At 40.3% G+C, this 19,738-nt stretch overlaps 2 protein-coding genes across 2 annotated transcripts in view; one reads left to right on the forward strand and one right to left on the reverse strand.

Annotated features, from left to right (window-relative positions):
- LOC126203065 (39S ribosomal protein L44, mitochondrial) overlaps positions 1-19,738 on the reverse strand; it is a 644,782-nt gene that overhangs the window by 614,550 nt on the left and 10,494 nt on the right. The gene's annotated exons all lie outside the window — the stretch shown is intronic.
- The window catches only part of LOC126203061 (conserved oligomeric Golgi complex subunit 5), a 141,202-nt gene that overhangs the window by 64,701 nt on the left and 56,763 nt on the right, over positions 1-19,738 (forward strand). The window lies entirely within an intron of this gene.

Here is a 19,738-nt window from a genome sequence, read left to right on the forward strand (position 1 = left end):
AAATGACCTAAGCAACTATTTGGCATGACAGTTATTATATGCCAGTATAATAACTGATCAGTTAGCAGTGAATAGTTCTGTTTGTACATAGATTCATATGGATGTATTTTATGAATTACACACACACACACACACACAGTTAAAAAAGGGGGGGGGGGGGGGAGAGAGAGAGAGAGAGAGAGAGAGAGAGAACAATGACAACAGTTAATATGTTGTGCAGGAAGACACATTAACTAGTTTTCCTGGAAGAACCCATATCCAGAAAAATGCATGGCTTGGATGCTGGAGAGCATGGAAGCCTGAGGTGTGTGAGGTGTGTGTGTGTGTGTGTGTGTGTGTGTGTGTGTGTGTGTGTGTGTGTGTGTGTGTTCCACCTTACCTAAATAAATCCAACACGAGTAGCACATTGTCTGGGTGTGTGTTCCACATTACCTCGACAAACTCAACATGAGTAACACATTTTGTGGGTGTGTGTTCCACCTTACCTCAATAAACCCATCATGGGTAGCACATTGTGCTGTCTGCATATCAAACAGGCTTCAAACTGTGAACTCCTACATCAGTGCATATCGTGCAAAGGCAGTGTTGAGCCTCATGCACATGAGACAATATGTGTGGTTGTCTTTGAAGTATTTTATTCGCTCCATGGAATCGAGCAGTAAGGTCCTCCGCTGACTTTATAGATGTGCCGTATGCCATACTCTTCCTATTATCCCACAGAAAATAGTGGAGATGTATCAGATCTGATGACTGTACTGACCATGGAATTGGTCTACTTCTACCAGTATATCAGCTGGGATATGCGACATTGAGGTGATTCCGCACGTCGGCGTCAAAGTGTGCTGGAGATCCATTATGTTACATGCCGCATGTCCATCCGAACATTTAGTGACACTACATCCAATAGGGTAGGCAAAACAGACAAAACAACTGTAATAAATGTGAGGTAGATTGGTGTGGTTCATATGTTTGGCAGTAGATAAGGCCCAATGATACGGTCACCAATTATCCTGGCCCAGATGGTAGTATCTCCGCAATATCCTTCTCAGACCCTATGCTCCTTCTGCACCCATCTCTCTACCCTATGGCTCCTACCCCTGTGACCGTCCCTGCTGCAAGACTTTTATCCCTATGCACCCTCCTATCATCACCTGTACTAGTCCTATCTGTATTAGCTGGCAACACACACTATCAAAGGGATAGCCACCTGTGAAATGATTCTTCCATCTCGGCTTTTCTTCACAGTAAGTACTCTGTTCCTCACTCCATTTTAGTTTTCTACATCTTGAATTTTCTGACCTGCCTAGTTTTTGCTGGCCCCTCCCTCTTCTGTTACATACAATGTACTTACATAACAATGAAAACATCAATTTTTTACAAAATAATTTAATTGAATAGATTAAAAAATCTACTCACCAGGGTGCAGCAGAACACAGACATAAAAGTGGATTGTAATTAGGCAAGCTTTTGGAGCCAGCGGCTTCTTCTTCAGGCTGAAAGGGTGAAGGGAAAGGAAGAGGAGTAAAGGAAAAAGGCTGGAGAGGTCTAGGAAAAGGGGTAGATTTCTGGAAAGTCACCCAGAACTGTAGGTCAGAGGAGATGTACCACACGTCCATCAGAGATGGACGCTTTGATATCAAACACATGGTTTTGAATTGCGGTGTTCACACTGGCGGCCGGGCCGCGCCGACGCGGCGAGAGCCTCCTGGAGCCGAGCCGACGACATCCTGAGTGTTTAATATTGCTGGCGCGAGCCGACCGCAGGTGCGAGCCTGTGGAGCAGCACTACAGCTTCTGCAGTACATGCATCACACGTCTCCCTTCTGCTTTCATCACAAGTGTGACTGCATGTCTTTTATTTTAAGATGTTACCTCACATTTCACTATCAGTGAGGAAAAATTACGTTTATTATAATGATACATGCGAAATTACTTTTATTTCATTTATTTAATCTACCGTATTTACATGCATTTACAACAATAGCTTGCCAGCGATCACGGCATTGCCGCCACTGAATAGTTCGCATTTACTTGTAAACGGAGACAGATATAGGTGTCACTGAGGGACGGAAATGTGTCCCTACCAGATGACAGTGCATTGTAAAGTCATGCTATGGCACGTTACTATAAGCCGTTGTCTGTGACATCTTTTTGCGATGTTCTTACTTTAATGAATGCAGAGTAACATATACATGACGTTAACTTGTGTCCATCAATTTGGTATCAGAAATTCGGCTAGTATGACAGTAATGATGCAGTTTCCAGATTATGGAACGAAGTAACCAAGGAGTGTGTTTCAAATAGTACACTCAAATATAAATTATCTTCCTGTATAATTTTATTTGTTTTATTTACAGTGAAATGAGATACACAAAAATACAGTAAATAGCTAAGTACTTTCAATTCCAGAATTTATTTTTGAAAGGTTTTTTAATTATTTTAAGTTGCATTTTTAACGAAATATTCAACAAAAGTGTTCCTGACAATTTCTGAACGTAATGTGGAATTTCTGTTGAATGTGGCACCAGCTGTCTGCATATCAGCATTGTTACAAAACTTTTCAGCTTCAACATTGCATCCTTCTCTGTCAATGACAATATTATGAAGTAGACAAATGCACTTGACTATGTGATCAGCTACGTCAATGGATGTTTCAATTTCTTCCTCAGTAGTCTCCATTTATTGGTCATTATACCAAATGCACAATCAACAACTTTTCTTGCTCTGGAATGCATATCATTGTATAGAATCTTCTCATTATCATTGTATAGAATCTTCTCATTGTCCAAATTTCTGCGAGGAAAAGGTCTCATCAAATTCTCTAATAAGGGGTAAGCTTCATCTCCCAAAATGACGTATGGTAGTTCCTGACACATTCCTTCAAGTCTTGTTGGTGGCGGTAATAACAGCTCCCCATTTGTAAGTTTCTTATATAACATACTTTCTTTAAAAACGCCTGCATGAGACTGTTTATCGTAGGCATCAACATCTACAGCTATAAATTTGTAGTTCGCATCAGCAACTTCTTGGAGTACAATCGAATAATACTGTTTGTAATTGTAAAACATGCTGCCAGAAAGTTTAGAACATTGGACACGTATGTGCTTCCCGTCTATACACCCAACACAGTTTGGAAATCCCCATCTCGTATGCATTTAACTGGCAATTTCTTTAAATCGAGAAACAGTTGGCATTGGTAAATGAATGGGAGCAAGTGACTCCCATATGGCCATACAAACGTCTTTCACCACCACTGATACAGTGGACACTCCTAATCGGAATGACGATGCTAGTGCATGAAAGGAGATGCCAGTGGACAGATACCTGAGAAAAAAAAATCGTAAAATGTGTTACTCAAGTGTGGTGTTGGGCAAAGTTTTTACAGTTTTGTTTGCACAGTAGATATTTACTTAGTCCATGTCATTTCACAGTTATACAACAATAAATAATTAAAGAGACATTTTCTTGCACCCCTCTATATTCTTTCAATTAAAATAATGAAATCGGAATGCAAAGACCTGAGAGACAGTTACAGAGTAACTTGTATAACTTGGCAAAATAAGGTCATGTGATCCAGGGAATAGTATATTAAAATGCAATTCCACTCGGGCTTTGTTCTGTCATATGATTTTCCTAAGTTCCAAGAGCTATTATCAGTGGAAATAGAACCACTGAGTCAAAGGGCATTATCTCAAAACTCTTCGCCTATCAATCTGTCTATCTTACAAGGTAATGAAAAGAATTCTGTGAGGTCATCAGTGGTTCCACATGATGAACCATCATCACTGCCAAGCACTGCATCTTGAAGAAAAAAGAAGAAAAAAGTTGGAAAATTCTGAAGGAGTATTTCTGCGATTCTTCGTTGAAGGCACAGCAAGACATTACCCAAAAAGATGAAGCTAATTACTTCCTAATGATTCTTGGGAGTCCCATAAACACTCTTCCCCTCAGAGGTAAGCGTTTGTGAAATTTAAAATACAAAAGCATGACTACAATTAATTGGAGGTAGTGAATGCTGTACAAAGTTCTACTGCAAACTACCGTGTCATTCCCTGATGAGTCTCATGAGTGCAATAAACTCCCTTCCAGTTCAGCGGCAAATGTTTGTGAAACTTAAAATACAAGAGCTTGTTTATAATGAATTGGAGGCAGTGAGTGCAGTGCCAGGTTCTTCAAAACAATGACTGCGCAAATTCAACTTACTTCTTCATTACAGACAACTTTGCTTTTTGTATTATATTAATGTGAAACTGTATTCCGTTTTGTAATTGTTGCCTGAAATGTTCTTTAATAGTGATACATGTTATTACTCAATCTGCAATATAAATAAAAGTTTTTCAGGAACGTTCTTTATTATTGTAATTAAAAACCTTTACTAAATGCCAGTCGATATTCTTAGGGAGAGTCAATGTCCACCCTATTACGATGTGCTCAAAATTTGACGAGTCACCATAATGTGAAAACATAACTAAGATAACAATGAAATCATTGTTACATAAGATGGTTTTAATTGGATAGTCGTGAAAAACTTCTGGTTGCACCTGTGTTATCTTCGACCTTCAGCTGCTAATGAATTAAGATCCCTTTGCCGCTGGGGACAAGACCACCAAGGGGAAAAAATACACAGAAGCAAGCAGTGACACACGCATCTCATCCTTTACACTGCTTTGAACTAGACGAGAATCCAACACATCAATCGACAATAATTCATTTACCTCTCCTGCTGTGCTTGAGGCTATGCTGAATCCGCGCATTTTCTTTCAGTTACAGTAGAAAAATCGAAATGGCAGCTCCTTACAGAAAACGATAACTTAATCATTTCGTCGTCAAATGATTCAGCAAAGCGTTGATTGAAACGCTGTCCCACTCAGCCTTGGTTTCATTACATTCATTTCCTAAAATAGACTACTTGTAAGAGCTATCCACAGATCTTTCTAAGTGGCGATAGGGTCGATCCAAAGAATGTAATTATTTACAGCTTGTGGTACTACACTTACGTGAACTGCAAAAGCGATAATACAAAAAGATGAACTTTTTGCGCCTTAGTCAAACTTAGACATAGAAACATCTATAAATGTATTTATATTTTTTAAACATCTGCTGTTTATTATATGCAACTAGAAAGAAATCATGTAGAATGTTGCAAGCTTTTATTACAATGCATCAGGAGCGGGATCTCATCTTAGATTAATATACTCTTATCTTTTAGTTTGAAATATGAAATGTACATTATACTAATTGTAGGAAGTTGATGAGAAATAATTGTTTGTCTTTTGTGATGCAACGTGTGGCCAATTATAAAAGCATAGCAGATCATTGTCCAGTAGACGAGGGAAAAATTCTTATACATTTGGATTTATCTAGACAATGAGACCATTAAAATAATACGAGGGACCGACACTAGGTCTGCGCTGATCACTAGTAATTTGTTTTTTTCTGTTCTGCATTATATGACTACACTAAACCAAGCTGTAACCGCGCGAACTCCATGGCTCGCGGACACGGCACTGACGCCACTGAATAGCTTGCATTACTTGTGACCAGAGACAGATATCAGTATCATTATCATTTCAAAAACTTTTTGGTACTTTTAGCTACGTTTCATTCCTAACAATGTATGGTCTAAACGGATCTAACAGTAAGCTACCCACTACAGAACTTTTTCACTACAAGATTTTTAAATCAAGTGCACAACGTTGACAAATAGCATCATTTCACAATGACTGTTAAGAAATATGGAAAGATATATGATTCAATACGAAGCTAAGATGTTACACTACCACGTGTACAAAAATCAGATTTTTTAGCCGCATACTTTCTTCAAAATCGGTTGGGAAGTGCTACGAAACTAAGAAATCACGTGGAACGAAAAGTAGACTTTTCCTTTTTTCACGACTTAAGTAACGCTTTTAAGGAAAAAATAGGTTCATAAAACGATGTGGCGAAGGCTTATATACCACTAAGAATTTTTAAAACGTGAAAATCAGAGAAGTGGATTTTCCCCCATTTCGCCGTCCCGGCTCGGCGCGGCGCGCAATGTGAATGCACTACACGTCGGCCTGAGCTGGCTACGCACGAGCCGAGCCAGTACGCGTCATCCTGGCCCGGCCCGGCCACCAGTGTGAACGCAGCCTAAGAATGAATGGGCATAGGCAGAGGGTGTATACTGGCAACACACAATATCCTATTGAAGAGCATGCTCTACAACATGACAACCGTAACCTCAGTGCCTGATTCACCATATGCACCATCTAGATTCTTACCCCAGACACCAGTTTCTCAGAACTCCGCATATGGGAACTAGGGCTACGGCATGTCCTTGGTTCTCACGACCCACCTGGCCTTAATTTACATTAATTTCTTCTGTCTCAGCATATCTCCATAGTAACTACTCTTTTCTTCACTCAATTTTAGTTTTCTACATCTTTCATTGTCTTACTCCCTCCCACCTCTGTTATGTACGATGCACTTAGCTTTTCAGTCTTATTAACTCGTGCATGATGTTTAAGTAGTAACCTCCGTCATGCATATTACCCTTTCTTCCACCTTTAAGGCCTCAGGTTCTCAAATCTTGTCTTATGCAGTCTTCAACAATCAGTCTTTCCTTCCCATCCCATGCAGTAAGTCTGCCCTGACCCACAGTTTTGGGTGACTTTCCCTAGATCTACCCCTTTTCTTACACCTCTCCAGTCCTTTTCCTTCACCCCTCTTCCTTTCCCTTCAACCCTTCTGCCAGAAGAGTGAGTCATTGACTCTGAAAGCTTGCATAAGTTAAACCTTTGTGTGTGTGGGGGTGGGGGGGGGGTGCATGTGTGCGTGCGTGGTTGGGGGGGAGGGGGTGTTTAAACCTGTAAAGTCTTCGAAAATTTTACAGAAACAAATGATAAGCTACACATCTCACTGTAAGAGAATACAGAAATAGCTCACTTTTTGGTCAAACCCATACAACAGTGATGTTGCTCTGTGGCCAATTTTTGTTTGATGCTGCCCATATGTTTTCTCATAGTAGAGGTGGAATAAATGACAATACAACCATTTTGTTTGTATAGGACGAAATTTGTATGTTTTTCATCTGAAATGTGAACTTTAGCATGAAACTTATTCCAGATATCACTCCTCCTCTAACATAACACAGCTGCACTTTGTACACTACATTCATTAATTTTCGTCGTACGTCCTCCACAGTCTCACAAACCATAGCATTGCTAAAGGCCATCTGATGTCGACAGTCGGTCATTTTGCTTTGTCAGTGCTACTTCTCAGCAGTGAGTTCATGCGCTCATCATCTCTACTAGCAGTGAGTCACAACTATTGTTACGTTCCTGTATGCTTCAGTAAGAGAGAATAATTCAACAAGTATGAAGTGACCGTAGTGCCACAGTTCTCAGAAGCTTCATACTCACAGAGCTACAGTAGAAACGAAGGAAGCCATTAGCGTTGATGTAAAAGCAGCACCTTGATTTTTAAAGGATGCAGCCCACAACATTAGACTCGTACTTGTTTCATTTCTGATTACTAAAATACACACACACACACAGTTACATGGTATTGTTGATACAAAGGATATATTGTAAGAACAATTTGTGTGTTTACAGTCAGAGAAGCTGGTATTTTTAGGGTGGAAGAATCTAGAATAGCTATTTCCATAGAGCATGTTGTGCTCAACAATGTATTCTGTCACTCAATGGCGGGTGAATACCTGATTGGTCACTGTGCCCATGTGAAAGGCTGTGAATAAGTTCAGCAAAGCTGGTGTATAATATGACTGCTGTCACAAGTGTCCCTGCTTCTGATAGTATAGGATGTGCTAGTGGTAGGATGGGAATACAATGTGCTGGGTAGATGCATAGAACAGATCTTTCATTTGTTCCTTCCTCGAGGCTGTGACCCATATGGCAAGAGATAGGGGCATGCACGACATAAGGAGGAGACATTAGTCATATCTGTGCAATATAAGCAAAAATCTGACAGATGATGTGGTGTTATGTTGTTCCAGTCCAAGGTGTTATTGGGTAATATGGGGAGAGGTACTGCATACTGGCAAAGGGATTGCTAATCAATATGGATACACCATCTTCTTGAGTGTGGAAGGGATAGAAGCTATTGAAGTGGAAGTACAGCCAAGGTTGGAGGGTTTTATATCGAGCCATCAGAGAGGTTTAGTTCAGCCTTTAAGAAGATAGCAAGTTGAACTAAAAAGGTCAGGATGAAAGAGAGTAGAAGGTGTTAAGGCTGTGGAGAAATGAGGATAGAGCATCTTGGTCTCCCCAGTTCACATCATGAAGGTATAGTCATTGAACTTGAGCTCCTCTAGGAATTTATGATTTCTCATTGTGCTGAAGTTCTCCCCTAGATGGGTCATAAAGAGTTTGGAAAAGGAGGGTACATTGTGGGTGCCTATGGCCATACCACATTTCCCCCTTTAATGGTAAGTAGTTTTGGGTAAGAAATTAATTGCTCATATCTTTAAAGAATGAGAAAGTCTATTTGATGTCAGTAGGACATTGGAGAAAGCAGTGCTCGGTGGTAGCAAGGCCATGGGCATGGAGGATGTTAGTGTAAAGAGAGGTGATGTCAACAATGATAAGCAGATATCCAGGTGCTAATGGGGGTGGAGATGGTGGAGAAGAAAGAAGTGGCCTGTGTCTTTGATGTAGAAAGTTAGGCTACGAGCAGTGCCTTGAACGTGTTGGTCAAGTAGAACCAAGTTTCCAAGTGCTAGAACACAGTAGCCAGCTACTGTGTGTGTGTGTGTGTGGGGGGGGGGGGGGGGGGTGATTCGGTTCATCAATTTTGGAAAGTCTATAGAATGTGGGTGTACAATGGATAGTTGAGTTAGGGGGAAGATGGATTTGGGGAGAGGTTCTGGGATAGGTCTAGAGATTTGAGTGGGTATTTGAAGTTTGCTGGATTTCTGGTATGGGATCACTATGTCACTTTTTAAACCCATAATCATCATCATCAAGACTTATAGATGGAGAGGCAGACAGTTTCTCATAGGTCACCATTGTTTATCGTCACAAGAGGGGTGCTACTTTTATCTCCAGAGGAGATGGTCAAATCAGCATCTGTTTTAAGATTTTGGGTGACTGCTGAGGGCCACAGTTGTACAGTGGTGTGAAGTGTCAGAGGCAATGTTCAGTGTTAGCTTTTAGTTTGTTTCGGTCAGCGATGCTGGTGACAAAAAGTGTTTCCACTGTAGGTACTGAGTGAAGAAGAGTAGAAGCTGTGACTACTCGAGCACAGTTGAATGTGGGTGTGGCATTGAAAGTGAGATCTTTTAAAAGGACTGTAACTTCAATGTGATTAAGGTTCTTGTTGGATAAGTCAGCAACACTACTCTGGGTTTATTTGAACTGTATTATTGTGATATGCTGGGAGGAAGTTTTAGGAAATGTAGCAGATTTATTTATATATTCTTGTCCAAGACATCATACAATAGGAACAATATCGTTATTAAATAAAATTAAAATTTGCTGTTCTAAAGCAAATCTAATTTATTCACATACAGATACACAGTGTAAATGGTGAAGCCACTTTAACCTCCTTAGACTATCAGCTTTAAAAGCACCAAGCATATAAATTACATTACTATTATCAAATGTCTGCAATATAATGCCACAAGTGCAGTAAATAGGTAGGACGTATTAGTGGACAACATTACAATTTTATGTTACAATTGCTGTTTAAATTACTTACAGGATATTGGTGATGTGTGTGTCACATTTAACAATGTTTGTTGCATGTAATGTGGGGTCAGACATGTTTCGACTCATAATCATCTTGAATGTTACAGATATAGTCCTGCACATACCCAACAGCTTACAACAACTTTCACAGCACGCCATGTAGGCACAAACCTCCTTGACAGGTAGCTTACTGGCCCTTGCACATTCATTTAGCAGCATACCATGTACTTTTCCACTCTCATACATATACATAACCATTGCAAATCACAGGGAACATGCATCAACCAAAGAGCATGCCAAGAGCTGTCATTTTGCAGAGAGAAAGTTGTCGTCAGAGAAGCTGCAATCATGTGATCACAGTCTTGAGTACAAGTCATTAATTCTTATCAAACTTCTGGCATTATTTACTTTGACAATACTTATAATCATTATAGCAATAGTTTGATGTTCATTATTGCTGCAGTGATATTGCATAGTCTTATTACATCTTTTAAAAAGTGGTCGTAGTTTTATATACCATTACTGTAATAGCATCTGTGCTTGTTGTCATTACACAAGTGGCACAACATTACTGTTCTTCACTACTGTAGTAAACTGTCCTTACATTTGATCACAGTTCAATGTCACATTGATCTATGAACTTACAAAATTATTCACAATACTATAAAATTGTTTACAATACAGACAAATACTAAAATGATTTACATTTGTCATTGTTGTACGAAAATAAGTACCTATTTGGCAATATTTTTTCACTGAAGTGGTTTCATGTGTTTGTTTTCCTAAAATAATGTATTAAAGTTAAGAATTATTGTCATTAGTAAAATTACAGATCCACTTCTATACAGGGATATAATAACTACTCTGCAACCACCAACCAGATTTTATTGCAATAAGATCAGTCATTCGTAAACCCAATTCACATAGCTCATAAAATACAGTGAAAATTGTCAAAAAATATTCTGTTATGTAAGTCTTCTGCTCATTTAACATTTTTATTGACTGCTTTATAAAGTTGTCATATACCTCAATCTCTTCCAAGATATCCATGGTTTTTACCTTATCTGCTCTGTGCGAAAATTTTTATGTTTTGTTTGTGTCTAATGTAGAGTGGTTGTTTTCTCTCTCATGTATACTAAACATGGATGGATTACTTTCGCTCTGTTTGATATATTCTTTAAACTGTGTGCTTAAGTTTTCCTGATTTGGCCAATGTAAAATTTATCGCAATCTCTGCAATGTATTTTGTAAATTCCTGATTTATTGAAAAGCAGCTCTTCCTGTGTTTAGTGATGTGTAGTGTTGCCCAGCATGTTGTCAGTACAGAAATTAATGATTTCGTCATTTTTTGATAACTGCTTCACTTTCATCTTCTTCTGGTATATTTCTTTAATCATGTTTGGATTGTAACAATTATTTTTAGCCATGGCTTCTAATATTCTTAGTTCTTTATCAATTTCTTGTTTTTCTAATGGAAGGCTCATAATTGCGATGCGCCATGGAATGGGAGAATTCTATTTTGTGAGCAGTTGGATGACGAAAGCTGCTGCTAACTAGACTTTCGATAAACTCCAGATTTGTGTACCAAATTGGTATTTGCTATTTTTAAATCAAGGAAGCTGATACTCTTTCCCGATTCTTAATTCCATGGTAAATTTCAAATTCTTGTGCATGTTGTTTAGCTGTTGGTGTGTGCAATTTTATCTTTGATGCTTCTGTTGGATCAATATGTCATCTGTGTATCACCAGTAAAGTATAATTTTATTCATGCTCCACTTATATTTCTTAAAAACAAATCTCTCTGTCTACATGGTTAAGGAAGATAGTTGCAAGTATACCAGCAAGACAGCTTCCCATTGCTTGACCATCTTTTTGCAAAAATATTTCACCTTGAAATGAGAAATATGTAAGTAATTTAAACAGTAGTTATTGTAATATGCAAACATAGTGTTATCCACTAATATGTTTACTTACTTAGTGTACTTGTGGTATTATATTGCATACATTTGATAATGGCCTAAGGCTGAAACTGGCCATTAATGTAATTTATATGTAAGATTGACAATCTGCGGCGATTAAAATGGTTCCATCAATTAGACAAAACAAACTTAGTTAACATAACTGAGTCAACACATTAAAATCATATTAAATAGTATCTACAAAGATTTACAGATGTTCCAATTCCAAAATTAATCCAGAAAATAGCAGCCTGAATATCCTTGTTGTTTGCTCTTACTAAAAAGTTGTCTAAGATACATGCTTCACCCAGCTGTCTGCAGATTAGCACGCAGTATGGATATTGTAGTTTGTGGCATTCACAGAATTCATGAGTTCTATTCTAGCTTCACTTTTTCAGATTATCTTCACAGCAAGATACCCCCATCCTTAGGGTGATTCAGAAGTTCCCAAGTTGTATAAAGGTGTCCAAAACCACCAGAAAATTCCTACTTCTGTTTGTTCCATGGGCCTCTTGGAGATGAGTAACACCACAGTTTTATACTGTGTTTACTAGATGGTAATGGGGTTGCTTTGGTTGAGTGTAAATAGCTCTTTTTTTTTTTCCAGTCACAGTGGCTGAGGAACATTTTCAAACATAAGGTGTCTGCGATCTGTCTCTCGCTTTTGTGTTTCAATCTGTGCAACCATTTTTCCCCTTACATCTGGGACAGCTATACCCATAAGTTGATAGAACTGGTTTACAGGGATAGGGCAAAGACATCTTGTAATAACATGTCCTATCTCATTCACTGCCACTCTTATTTGTTTTACGTGAGTGGAGTTTCCTCGAGCTGCTTACTCTGTGACGGGAGGACACACAGGCTAAACAGATGTACAAAGGACTGTGGTTTGCATTCCCCATCTGTTTTGTCAGCTTTCGTATTATATTGTTCTGGGTGCCTATTTTCTACATCTACATACATACTCCAAGAAGCCATCATATGGTGCTTGGTGGATGGTACCCTGTACCATTACTACCGTATTTACTTGAATCTAAGCCACACTTTTTTTCCGGTTTTTGTAATCCAAAAAACCTCCTGTGGCTTAGAATCAAGTGCAAAGTAAGCGGAAGTTCTGAAAAATGATGGTAGGTGCCGCCACAACTAACTTCTGCCGTCGAAAATATGTAGCGCTACACAGGCTTGCTTTGCAGGCACAAAGATAAATACTGGCGCCAAAACCTCAAAAGGGTGGAAGACAAGCTTTTTTCTCCGCCCCGAGTTTCGACCACTGCATTTTCATACATTATCCAACGAAACAACGAAGTGAATACAAATTCCGTATTGTTGATCTTCGAAAGTAGCATCATTTCATTGTACTATGAAAATCTGACTGGCAAGACTGTTTGGGGTTTTTGTCAATATGGCTAACTATGTTCTGAATTTTTTCCTACCTGTGAGAAGAGATGGTTGCTAATAGGAACTTTTATGAATTGTGAATCACATGCAGTATTCTCTTCACCATAAGAATAATACGAATATAAACATTTTGCGATGTATTCTTTCGTGTTTGCTGCTATCTCATTTAAATCCTATCTGCCTAATAAACTACGAAACTAGAGTGAGACAACAGCAAACGCGGAAGAATATACATATCATGTCATGTCATGTTTATATTCGTATTATTCTTATGGCTAATAGTGATACAGTCAGAAATTAAGCACGGCAATTGACTAGATTTTTAAATCTAAGATGACTAATTTCTGTGCAGAATGCAATGTAATGTACTAAAGCGGCGTCTGCAAAGATTTTCAAACGGGGAAAAATTTTCGCTAAACTCTCGTTCAGAACATCTATCATACGCAGTCTATTATTTGGTTCTTGTTGATCATTATCAAAGAAAGCAGCAGTGTAAGTAACAACAAACAGCAGTCTCTTGCCATTGTTTCGCTAATGAGACAATTCCTAATTTTTTTTTTTAATTGTGGGCTGCGGTAGCGCACAGAAAAGCAAACCATGCCACGAGCGGCGACAGGCCGTGAACACGCACTACCAGAATGCGACAAACAATGCATCACACTGTACAGTAATGCATTTTCAGCTTAGAGTGACGTAAACACCTATAACAAAGAAAATGGCACTTATCAGATCAAAGAAAAATAAGCAATCAATTCAAACCAGACGAAGCACGTGAAAAAGGAAGGGTACCCGTATCAATACGGATGGAGCGCCTGACACATAGCAATGGCTAACTTGTAAAGCTTAACTGCTAAGCTTACGACTCGAACCAAACTACTGTAGTTGTATCGTCATTCATTCGACCTAAATTGTCTCTCATATTAAAATGGACCAACTTTGTTTTGATTTGGAGGTGCGGCCTAAAACTTTTCTCTCCTCTTGAACTTCGAGTCTCAAATTTCAGGTGCGGCTTAGATTCGGATAATTTTTTTTTTCTTGATTTTGAGTCTCATTTTTCAGGTGCGGCTTAGATTCGAGTAAATATGGTAGTCACTTCCTTTCCTATTTACATGGCATTCCGTATGGGTGACCTTGACTATCAGATATTTTGTGTTAGTGCAGTGTGAGTGCTGATATCCGTTCCATGTTACATTAAGTTCTTTCTTTGTCTTTCTGCTGCACAGATGGATAGCACAGATTTTTGTTTTTTTCAGGGTTGGGGTTTAGATGATTATTACTGTAAGAAACATCTAAGTTCTTGAGTGCTGCCACTAGTTTTTCTTTTCCATTCCTTTGAAAGTTTTGTCCTGAAAGGTGACAGCTCTATCATCTGTGTAGATAAAGGAATGAGTGTCTGGTTTAACAGTCTGGTCATTGGTTTATGCATTAAACAGCAGTAGGGTGAGAACACTTCCTTGGAGGAGGCCATTTACATGACTCATTTTTATTTGTAGGGGAACAAAGAATCATCCATTTATGTAATAAGCACTGGAAGAATTGTGCCAGTCTAAACTCATTCACTGTATTGTATACTTTTGTTATCAGCTTCTTAGGTTGCTTTGAGATCAGTGAAAACCATCTTCTTTATGTTGCAAGAGGGTCAGGATTTGACCACAGCATGACTTGCCGTGGCAAAAACCTGCTTGTTCTCTACTAATAACTTGATCTTCATAGACTGAAATGTGGCTAAGGTTCCTTCTTTGTAATACTTTAAGAAGTTGACATAGGGAAATAGGCCTGAAGGTTGTTGAATCTGTTCTGTTATTCCCAAGCTTTGGTAATGCAACAATCTGTACCCTCCTGCAGATCTTACAGATTTAATTTTAAGAAGACATGGAAGAAGTCAGCAGGGTCCCTGGACACCTATGAGATGATTAAAAGGGAGACACTGAGGGTAGGATAAGTCTTGTTGGGTGGTGGTATTCTGATGTGGGAGTTGAAAGACAACAGGCTGGATAACTGTTGTTGATAGTACTCATATTTGGTCTGGAGAGCAAGGACTTCGGTTTGGAAGATAGGATGTAGGTAACTGTGTTTGCATGATATGAGTGAGCTATGGAGGAAACAGTCAGTTCAGAGATGTCTGGAAATCTGCTTTTGTAATACTGAGTTTGGCAGATAGGGATTGGTGGAATCTGAAGACTTAACTGTATTGAAAGGAAGAATGCATTTCAGGGGGCAGGGGGGGGGGGAGGGGGGGGGTTCTGTGAGTTAGGTAGCATAGCATTCCAGGAATATCATGAAGGGGATTGAGTTACAGATAGGAATACTGACACATTTTAAATCTGAATGTGGGGATGAAGATGTGGTCAGTTTGTAATGAGATGTAGCTGTAAGGAGAGACATGGAATGTAAATGACTTCATGGAGTGATCATTGTGGTAGACACTGTAGGAGGATACTGAAGATAAACCTGGAAGGTAAATTCTGAATGGAAAAACATGAAATAAATGAGTGAAATGAAGGCAGGAAATGGACAAATATATATGAGATATGACTGTAAAAAGGTCTGTGGGAAACTATTTCAATTATTATTAGATTGTTAGACAAGCTCATTTAGTAGACTTAATTTAGTGAACTGTGCACTGTGGTATGAGCAATTGAAATTGCTGTTTTTTGAACCTCATTCGTAGCTTGCTAGCTGTGGTGCTACAATATGTGGAGGCTCTTGTGGCGGAGCACGGTGACTTTATGAAAAATTTGCATGGTAAATTGAGTTGTTTCTCTGTGACACTGTTAGACGACATTTACAAGGATCATTTTATAAATAATGCACATGATTGTGAGACTAACAGTTTCATTACATAATAGTAGTGTTTTAGTTGCGGTTGAAGGCTTATGGAAGAAAAAGATAGTGCTTTGTCTCCTCTGAAGTGTACTATCTTTTAAGTAACATTGTCTTGAAGTTAAACCTGCATGAGTCTGTGGGGCTCATAGGTCAGACATTATCAGTGAAACTTTACATGGCAAAACTCATCCAAGTTCTGCTGTGCTTCTGAATACGCTCACAGTGAGTTAGCAGTATGCCATGGTACAGTAACACAGTAGTCACTTTGGTTATGTGGCATAAACAGTGGTTTAGAACCAGAAAACTTTGACACATTAGTAAATAACAGTTAATTACTTAATTATTACAATCCATCCTGGATTCACACATTAATAAATGAAATGTAAAATCTGTGATGGGATGCTATTGTAAAAGATCATTCTGGAACTTGTGACAAAGTTTCTGATATCGTGTGGACTCCACAAATATCAGTATTCTGCTTCTACATCTACTTCTATACTCTGCAAAGTACTGTGAGGTGTATGGCAAAGAGTACTCCCCATTGTACCAGTTATTAGGGTTTCTTCCAGTTCCATTCATGTATGGAGCATGGAAATAATGATTGTTTGAATGCCTCTGTGCATGCAGTAATTATTGTAATCTTATCTTCACAGTTGCTATGTGAGCGATACATAGGGTCTTATAGTATATTCCTAAAGTAATCATTCAAAGCTGGTTCTTGAAACTTTGTTAATAGACCTTCTCTGGATAGTTTATGTCTATCTTCAAGAGTCTTCCATTTCTGTGCCTTCAGTTTCTCTGTGACACTCTCCCATGGATTAAGATACAGGTCCCACACACTTAAGGAATATTCTAGAACCATTAACATGAGTGATTTGTAAGCAAACTCCTTTGCAGATTGATTGCACTTTCCTAGTATTTTGCCAATCAACTGAAGTCTACCACCTGCTTTACCCACAATGAACCTGTATGATCACTCCATTTCATATCCCTACAAAGTGTTACATCCAGGTATTTGTATGAGTTTGCTGATTCCAGCAGTGACTCATTGATATTGTAGTCATAGGATACTACATTTTTCATTTTGCAAAGAGCAAAATTTTACCTTTCTGAACATTTAAAGCAAGTTGCCAATCTCTGCACCATTTTGAAATCTTATCAAGATCTGACTGAATATATATGCAGCTTCATTCAGATAGTACTTCATTATAGATAACTGTGTTATCTGCAAAATGCCTGATTTTACTACACTCCTGGAAATTGAAATAAGAACACCGTGAATTCATTGTCCCAGGAAGGGGAAACTTTATTGACACATTCCTGGGGTCAGATACATCACATGATCACACTGACAGAACCACAGGCACATAGACACAGGCAACAGAGCATGCACAATGTCGGCACTAGTACAGTGTATATCCACCTTTCGCAGCAATGCAGGCTGCTATTCTCCCATGGAGACGATCGTAGAGATGCTGGATGTAGTCCTGTGGAACGGCTTGCCGTGCCATTTCCACCTGGCGCCTCAGTTCGACCAGCGTTCGTGCTGGACGTGCAGACCGCGTGAGACGACGCTTCATCCAGTCCCAAACATGCTCAATGGGGGACAGATCCGGAGATCTTGCTGGCCAGGGTAGTTGACTTACACCTTCTAGAGCACGTTGGGTGGCACGGGATACATGCGGACGTGCATTGTCCTGTTGGAACAGCAAGTTCCCTTGCCGGTCTAGGAATGGTAGAACGATGGGTTCGATGACGGTTTGGATGTACCGTGCACTATTCAGTGTCCCCTCGACGATCACCAAAGGTGTACGGCCAGTGTAGGAGATCGCTCCCCACACCATGATGCCGGGTGTTGGCCCTGTGTGCCTCGGTCGTATGCAGTCCTGATTGTGGCGCTCACGTGCACGGCGCCAAACACGCATATGACCATCATTGGCACCAAGGCAGAAGCGACTCTCATCGCTGAAGACGACACGTCTCCATTCGTCCCTCCATTCACGCCTGTCGCGACACCACTGGAGGCGGGCTGCACGATGTTGGGGCGTGAGCGGAAGACGGCCTAACGGTGTGCGGGACCGTAGCCCAGCTTCATGGAGACGGTTGCGAATGGTCCTCGCCGACACCCCAGGAGCAACAGTGTCCCTAATTTGCTGGGAAGTGGCGGTGCGGTCCCCTACGGCACTGCGTAGGATCCTACGGTCTTGGCGTGCATCCGTGCGTCGCTGCGGTCCGGTCCCAGGTCGCCGGGCACGTGCACCTTCCGCCGACCACTGGCAACAACATCGATGTACTGTGGAGACCTCACGCCCCACGTGTTGAGCAATTCGGCGGTACGTCCACCCGGCCTCCCGCATGCCCACTATACGCCCTCGCTCAAAGTCCGTCAACTGCACATACGGTTCACGTCCACGCTGTCGCGGCATGCTACCAGTGTTAAAGACTGCGATGGAGCTCCGTATGCCACGGCAAACTGGCTGACACTGACGGCGGCGGTGCACAAATGCTGCGCAGCTAGCGCCATTCGACGGCCAACACCGCGGTTCCTGGTGTGTCCGCTGTGCCGTGCGTGTGATCATTGCTTGTACAGCCCTCTCGCAGTGTCCGGAGCAAGTATGGTGGGTCTGACACACCGGTGTCAATGTGTTCTTTTTTCCATTTCCAGGAGTGTATTAATATTGTCTGCAAGGTCATTAAGATACAACATGAACAGCAAGGGTCCCAACGCACTTCCTTGGGGAACACCCAAAGTTACTTCTACATCTGATGGTGACTTTCTATCCAAGATAACATGTTGCGTCCTCCCTACCAAAATGTTCTCAATCCAGTCCCAAATTTCAGTTGATACCCCATATGACTATACTTTTGACAATAAGTGTAGGTGTGGTACTGAGTTAAATGCTTTCCGGAAATCAAGAAATATTGCATCTACCTTGTTGCCTTGATCGAAAGCTTTCAGTATGTTGTGAGAAAAGTTCGAGGTGGGTTTCACGTGATCGATATTTTCAAAATCCGTGCTGGCTGGCATTGAGGAAGTCGTTCTGTTCAAGATACATCCTAGAATACTGCTCAAGTGTGTGAGACCCGTATCAGATAGGACTAACAGGGGGTGTTGAAGACATACAGAGAAGGGCAGCATGAATGGTCACGGGTTTGTTTAATCCGTGGGAGCAGTGTCACAGAGAAACTGAGGGCACAGAAATTGAAGACTCTTGAAGATAGATGTGAACTAACCCAAGCTCAGAATATGTACTAAGATCCTACAACAAACAGATGTCAAGGATACTGGATGCTAGTTTTGTGAATCACTTGTACTACCCTTCTTGTAGATGGGTGTGACCTGTGCCTTTTTCCAAGAACTGGTCACAGTTTTTTGTTTGAGGGATCTACAGTAGGTTATAGTTAGAAGAGGGGCTAAATCAGCCGCAAATTCAGTATAGGATCTGACAGGCATTCCATCAGGTCCTCGAGCTTTGCTCAGTTTTAACGATTTCAGCTGTTTCTCAACACCGCTGACAGTAATACTCATTTCACTCATCTTTTCAGTGGTATGGGGATTAAATTGGGGCATTTCTCCTGGATTTTCCTTTATAAAGGAACATTTGATAATGGAGTGAAGCATTTCAGCTTTTAGAATGAGATTTTCACTCTGCAGCAGAGTGTGTGCTGTTATGAATCTTCCTGGCAGATTAAAACTGTGTGCCAGACCGAGACTCGAACTTGGGACCTTTGCCTTTTGCGGGAAAGTGCTCTACCAACTGAGCTACCCAAGCACGACTCTCGCCCCATCCTCCCAGCTTTACTTCTGCCAGTATCTCGTCTCCTACCTTCCAAACTTTACAGAAGCTCTCCTGCGAACCTTGCAGA

Source organism: Schistocerca nitens, chromosome 9 (assembly GCF_023898315.1).
Source record: "Schistocerca nitens isolate TAMUIC-IGC-003100 chromosome 9, iqSchNite1.1, whole genome shotgun sequence".
In the NCBI taxonomy this organism is placed as follows: Eukaryota; Metazoa; Arthropoda; class Insecta; order Orthoptera; family Acrididae; genus Schistocerca; species Schistocerca nitens.